This window comes from Vulpes lagopus, chromosome 13, assembly GCF_018345385.1.
Source record: "Vulpes lagopus strain Blue_001 chromosome 13, ASM1834538v1, whole genome shotgun sequence".
In the NCBI taxonomy this organism is placed as follows: Eukaryota; Metazoa; Chordata; class Mammalia; order Carnivora; family Canidae; genus Vulpes; species Vulpes lagopus.
In genome coordinates this window covers 17,482,795-17,488,898 of record NC_054836.1, presented here as the reverse complement: position 1 = coordinate 17,488,898, position 6,104 = coordinate 17,482,795, and positions in this window count along the sequence as shown.

Below are 6,104 nucleotides of genomic sequence, written 5' to 3'. Positions count from 1 at the left end.
ATTGATAAACTGATCCTAAAATCCATATAGAAATGAGAGACCCAGATGAGCAATCCTGAAAATTGATAACCAAGTTGGGAAACTCATGCTTCTCAATTTCAAACTTACTACAAAGGTACAGGATTCAAGAAAAAATTTACTTGTTGAAGCCCTTAACCCCACTGTGACTATATTTGGATAGAGGGCGGGTAAGAAGCTAATAAATGTAAGTGAGGTCATAAGGGAGGGGCTTTAATCCAAAAGGACTGGTGCCCTTATAAGAAAAGGAAGAGACCCATGAGTTTCTCCACCATGTGAAGACACAGTGAGAAGGCAACCATCTGTAAGCCGAGACAGAGCTCTTGCCAGGAACTCAATCAGCAAACATCCTGATTTGGGAATTCTAGCCACAAATGTGAGAATATTAAATTGTGTTATTTAAGCTAAAAAAAAAAAAAGCCCTCATGTTTTGAATTATGTGGTTTAGAAAATAACCACCCTTCTGTTATATTTGTGTTTCTTAAAACGATATCAGTTCTGATGTGATACATTCTGGTAATATAGTCCTGGGGAGGTGAGTTGAAATCTGGTATGATATTCCTATGGGTAAGGAAGGGGCTTTTCTTGAAGAATAAACTGAAAAATTTATTGTCAAATCACATAGATAAGAAATTATAAGTCCATGATCTGTATCTAAAATCCTCAGAATAGGTTATTTTTGCCATAAGAATTTTTTCACATCTTAAAAATACAAGAATGCAGATTCTGTATGTTTTTAACACCCTCAGCACAAACAACCTAGGATACCACCCCATTATCAAACAATATTTCCATGGTAAAACATAGGAGTACCCACATTACGTGGGATAAATAAAGATTATAAATCAATAAATTTAGGTCATGTTTTGATGCTATATGACTTTGTACCAAACTTCCAAATAAAAACCTGTCTCAAGAGCTTTTCAATATTCTTCTCTGTGTTAAATGATCATGACTCTGTGGGACTGAAAGGGCTGGTTTGGAATGGAAGATGTCAACTCTTGTCTCTTACTGGATGTTTTCCCTCTTGGTTCTAAACTTGCAAACAAGACAGATTACTAGTTTATTTTCTGGCTGAGAGGTAGAGCACAGAGGAAGGTGGAGTCTGAATATCAAATCAAGCCTTGTTTCATGTTGTTACTCTCACATTTCATTTCCTTTTGTTAATCTACAGGTCTATAGTGATTTCATAGTATCACCTCCTAAGAAAGATCTTCCTCTGTTTAGGCACACTGTGACAAAACATTAAAGCCCACTAATTCTAACATCTTATTATATATTAATAATTAATAAGGTGAATCTTAGGGTAATATTTAAGATAAGAAGATGAACTGTATCTTCCTTCCTGATGGTTCTTCTTCCATTTCCACCCTAGAGAATTTTGGTTTAACTACATTAAACTGGGCAATGGTCCTTTCACATTACCATCACTTACCTTCACAATAAACTTTAAACCCATGAGCACCAATTGCAAAATCAATGGTCAAATGTAGTGAGAATACAGTTTTGGTACTTGTTACTGAACAAGTACATCTGGCAGCAGATGGAATCCTGTTAATCTAAAAACATACACAAAATTAATTGTTAGAGTCGTATTTTACCTAACAGAGTTGAAAGAACATTAAAAGTTATTTTATTAAGTCCCCAAGCTTTGTACAAATAGGTACATACATACATAGACACATTTTTTTAATTTATGGCATGTTAATTAGAAGTCACTCATTAAAAGAAATTACTGTGTGTTTATATAAATATATACTTATTTATGAATGTATGTATTACTGAGAAGAAAAATACTGGTACTGGAATAAGGATAGACATATAGATCAATGGAATGGAACTGAGAGTCCAGAACTAAACCCTAACAGTTAATTGATTTTTTACAAGGGTGTTGAGTAATTCATTGGGGGAAAGGACAGTACTTTCAATAACTGGTGCTGGGAAAAATGATTATCCACATGTAAAAGAATGAATTTAAAGCCCTATCTCATATCAATATACAAAAATTAACTCAAAATTGACCAAACTCCTAAATATGAGGTAAAACTATAAAAATCACAGAAGAGAACATAGGCATAAATCTTCATGACCTGGGGTTAGGCAACGGTTTCTACATCACACCAAAGTATAAGCAACAAAGAAAAAATAGTGATAATTTTCTCTGACCTATGATTGTAAATATGTAATTTCAAAGTTACTGCCAGATCTTTTGTGTCACTGAAAAGTATCCATCAGCAATAGATTAATTTTATTATTTCAAATGCTCTAGTTGGAAAGTCTGAAACCCTGAGGATGCACAATGGGAAAACCACTTCTCTCTGCATAATCACATACAGAATCACCTCTATTAAGAGCAATGGAATCTGTGTGGATTTAGCTGTATTTAGGAAAATGTTCCTTTTCCTTTATTTGTGCTTGCACTGTGTCAGAGCTGAGAAATATTTGTCCTTGGGGTGTGTGTGTGTGTGTTTGGTCCAATAAGTTACCAGAAAACTAGAGGAGAAATGAAGATGTACATTTCATTTCCCACAGGTGTAGAAACTTGATGGGCCAACTTGATGTGTCAAACAGGATAGTTTTGCTTAATTGCCTCTCACTGAAAAATTCACTCAGGGAAATGTTAGTAATTGTGTCCTGTGAACTGCTTTTTTGGGGAGGGGTGGGTTGGGATTTGGGGGTGGGTGGGCTATAGATCTTAGGGTGAAATAAATTTCTTTGAGGTTAGAATTCCCCGAAATGGAGTTTTTTTTTACATTAGGGATTAAGGAAAACCCCTTCAGGGTCGCCTGGGTGGCTGTCAGTTAAGCGAGCAACTCTTGATTTTTGGCTCAGGTTATGATCTCAGGTCCTGAGATCAAGCCCCATGTCAGGCTTTGGGCTGGGTGTAGAACCTGCTTGAGACTCTTTCTCCCTCTCCCTCTGCTCCTCCCCCTGTGCTCTCTCTCTCTTTAAAGTATACAAATGAATATTTTTAATAAATAAAGAAAACTTCTTCATTGAGAAGTAGCATAGAAGTAAGCTTTCAATAGGAAAACCAGATACTGTTCTGTGTCTATGAAGGGTACTAACTCTCAGTCCCCATGACATGTTTAATGTTTTGTTCTTTGTCTAGGACTTTAGAAAGTCATATGTAGCATATGGTTTTAGTTCTCTTGGGTTCTAAAATTTTACTTTGTCATTTACAATCCTTTAGTAAAGGTATAAAGGTAAGGTCATATGTCCAAAGTGTGGTTTGGGGATTTTAAGGGAATCACTCTTCCTATCAGAGAGCAACACTTAATGAGGAATTAAAGGAATGTGAGCAGAGGCTCAAGGCCAAGCTGAGAGGGAGAAGAGCTCTCTGGAAAAATTGCTGCAATTTATACTGATTCAGGCTGCAATCTGTATTGTACTTAATATAATCCTTCTTCCCCTCCCAAATATATCTGAGAAAGATTACAGAAAGAAAACCAGGTTTTTTTTTTTTTTTAAGATTTTATTATTTATTCATGAGAGAGAGAGAGAGAGAGAGAGGCAGAGACACAGGCAGAGGGAGAAGCAGGCTCCATGCAGGGAGCCTGATGTGGGACTTGATCCCAGGACTCTAGGATCACACCCTGGGATGAAGACAGACACTTAACCACTGAGCCACCCAGGTGTCCTGAAAAACATATTTTTTAAGAAAAACATTAAAAAAATTTTTTTAAAAATTTATTTATGATAGTCACACAGAGGGAAAGAGAGAGGCAGAGACACAGGCAGAGGGAGAAGCAGGCTCCATGCACCGGGAGCCCGAAGTGGGATTCGATCCAGGGTCTCCCGGATCGCACCCTGGGCCAAAGGCAGGCGCCAAACCGCTGCGCCACCCAGGGATCCCAGAAAAACATTTTCTAACAAAACTATCCAGTTAATTTTCAATCAAGCATCTTTTATTTAAGGCTTATAAAGTATTTAGAAAAATGTTGGCTTTGGTCACACATGCTTTATTATCACTCAGCATTTCAGTTCGCAATAAGGAATTAAACCTAATTTCAATAATGATAAGAGTGGTCTGATGAAAAGTAGGGCAGCATAGGAAAACGGTGAATTACCATACTCAACTAATAAGATAATAGTAGGGTTGAATCCATGGTGAATCAATAATCTCCCTGATCATCGTATGATGTGCTTCTGGAACGTCACTTTGGAAAACATTAAAATAGCAAAAGGTATGGTTATATAATAACGAGAACTACCTTTGAGTTTTAATGAGTCAAGGTTTTGTTTTAAAACCATTTAACAGGAAGGTCATACAGATGATATGGGATGTGGTTCCAAAGAGAACAAAAATTGAAAACCCCACAACTCATATTCTAGGTCAGCAGTTTTCAAACTTTTTGGTTGCAGGACTCTTTCAGAATTGCATAAATTATTAAGAGCCCTAAAGAACTTTAAAAAAATGTGGATTATATCTAAACATATTTATAGTAATACAAATTAAGGTGGAGAAACAAAAAAATTTATTAATAACAAGCCCATGTTAACATAAACAATGCATTTTATTATTTTTGTAAGATTTTATTTACTCATGAGAGACAGAGAGAGGGGCAGAGACACAGGCAGAGGGAGAAGCAGGCTCCCCGCAAGGAGCCCAATGTGGAATTTGATCCCAGACTCTGGGAATTACGCCCTGAGTTGAAGGCAGACGCTCAACTGCTGAGCCCCCCAGGCATCCCAACAATGCATTTTAATAAACATAGTTATGTTTTCAAATAAAAAGAAAAGAGCAAGTGGGGTGCCTGGGTGGCTCAGCTGGTTACCTTCTGACTCTTCATTTTGGCTCAGGTCATGATCTCAGGGTGGTGAGATCAAGTCCCCTGTGGAGTTCTGGGTTGGGTGTGGAGCCTGCTTAGGATTCTCTCTCCCTCTCCTTCTGCCCCTCTCCCACTCCTACTCGTTCTTACTCTCTCTTAAAAAAATAGATATTTGGTATTATTTCAGATTTTTGCAAATCCCTTTAATGCTTAGCTTAATGGAAAACTGCTGAATTCTCATACATGCTTCTGTAGTCAATCATGTGCGCTGTTTCAGTTGAAGTATATAAAGAAAACCTGGCTTCACAGACATGTATACCTGGAAAAGCAAGAATATATGTATATATATATATATACATATATATTTTTTAAAGATTTATTTATTTATTCATGAGACACACAGAGAGAGAGGTAGACACATAAGTGGAGGGAGAAGCAAGTGCCTCGCAGGGAGCCTGATGTGGGACTCCATCCCGGATCCTGGGATCACCCCCTGAGCCAAAGGCAGATGCTCAACTGCTGAACCACCCAGGTGTCCCAGACCCAGGTGTCTAAGTTTTTCAGATAATTATAGGTATTTTTCTTTATAACTGGTAGTATCTTAAAAGTTAGTTGCAATGTAGAATCTGGAGGTATATCAATGAACTTTTTGTAGTCTATGAAAATCTTTTGGCCCAAGACACCTGGGTAGTTCAGTTGGTTCAGCCTCTGCCGTCAGCTCAGGTCATGATCTCAGGGTCCTGGGATCAAGCCCCACATGTTCCTGCTTGTTCTCTCTGCCTTTCCCCCTAACTTGTGTTAGGGAGGGAGCCTGGCATGAGCTCCCTCTTTCTCCCAAAGAAAATCTAGAAAAAAAAAAAAAAAAAAAAAGAAAATCTTTTGGTTTAACTTGTATTTTGATTAAATATTTAACTCATGCATGATGTTGCAACATCATCCACTGGTCATTTGAAAATACTGGTTCAATGAATTACGTAAAGATTTTATCGTTGACACACTTTATTATACAAAACCCTTTTGTTATTAAACTTTCCTCTGCAGAAAAGTCTCAAGAATTAGTAAGCTGTCAAGTTTACAGTGGTAGATATGTTTTCTAAAATTCTTAATTTTTATTTAAAAGCTTCTTTTTTTGAGAGAGAGAGAGAGAGGGAGAAACTGTGGGGACGGTGTCAGAAGGAGAGGGAGAGAGAGACTCTTAAGGAGGCACGAAGCCTGACTTGGGGCTCAGTCTAATGACTGTGAGATCATGACCTGAGCTGAAATCAAATCGACTGAGTAAGCGACCCAAGCGCCTCTAAAACCTTTAGTTGTATC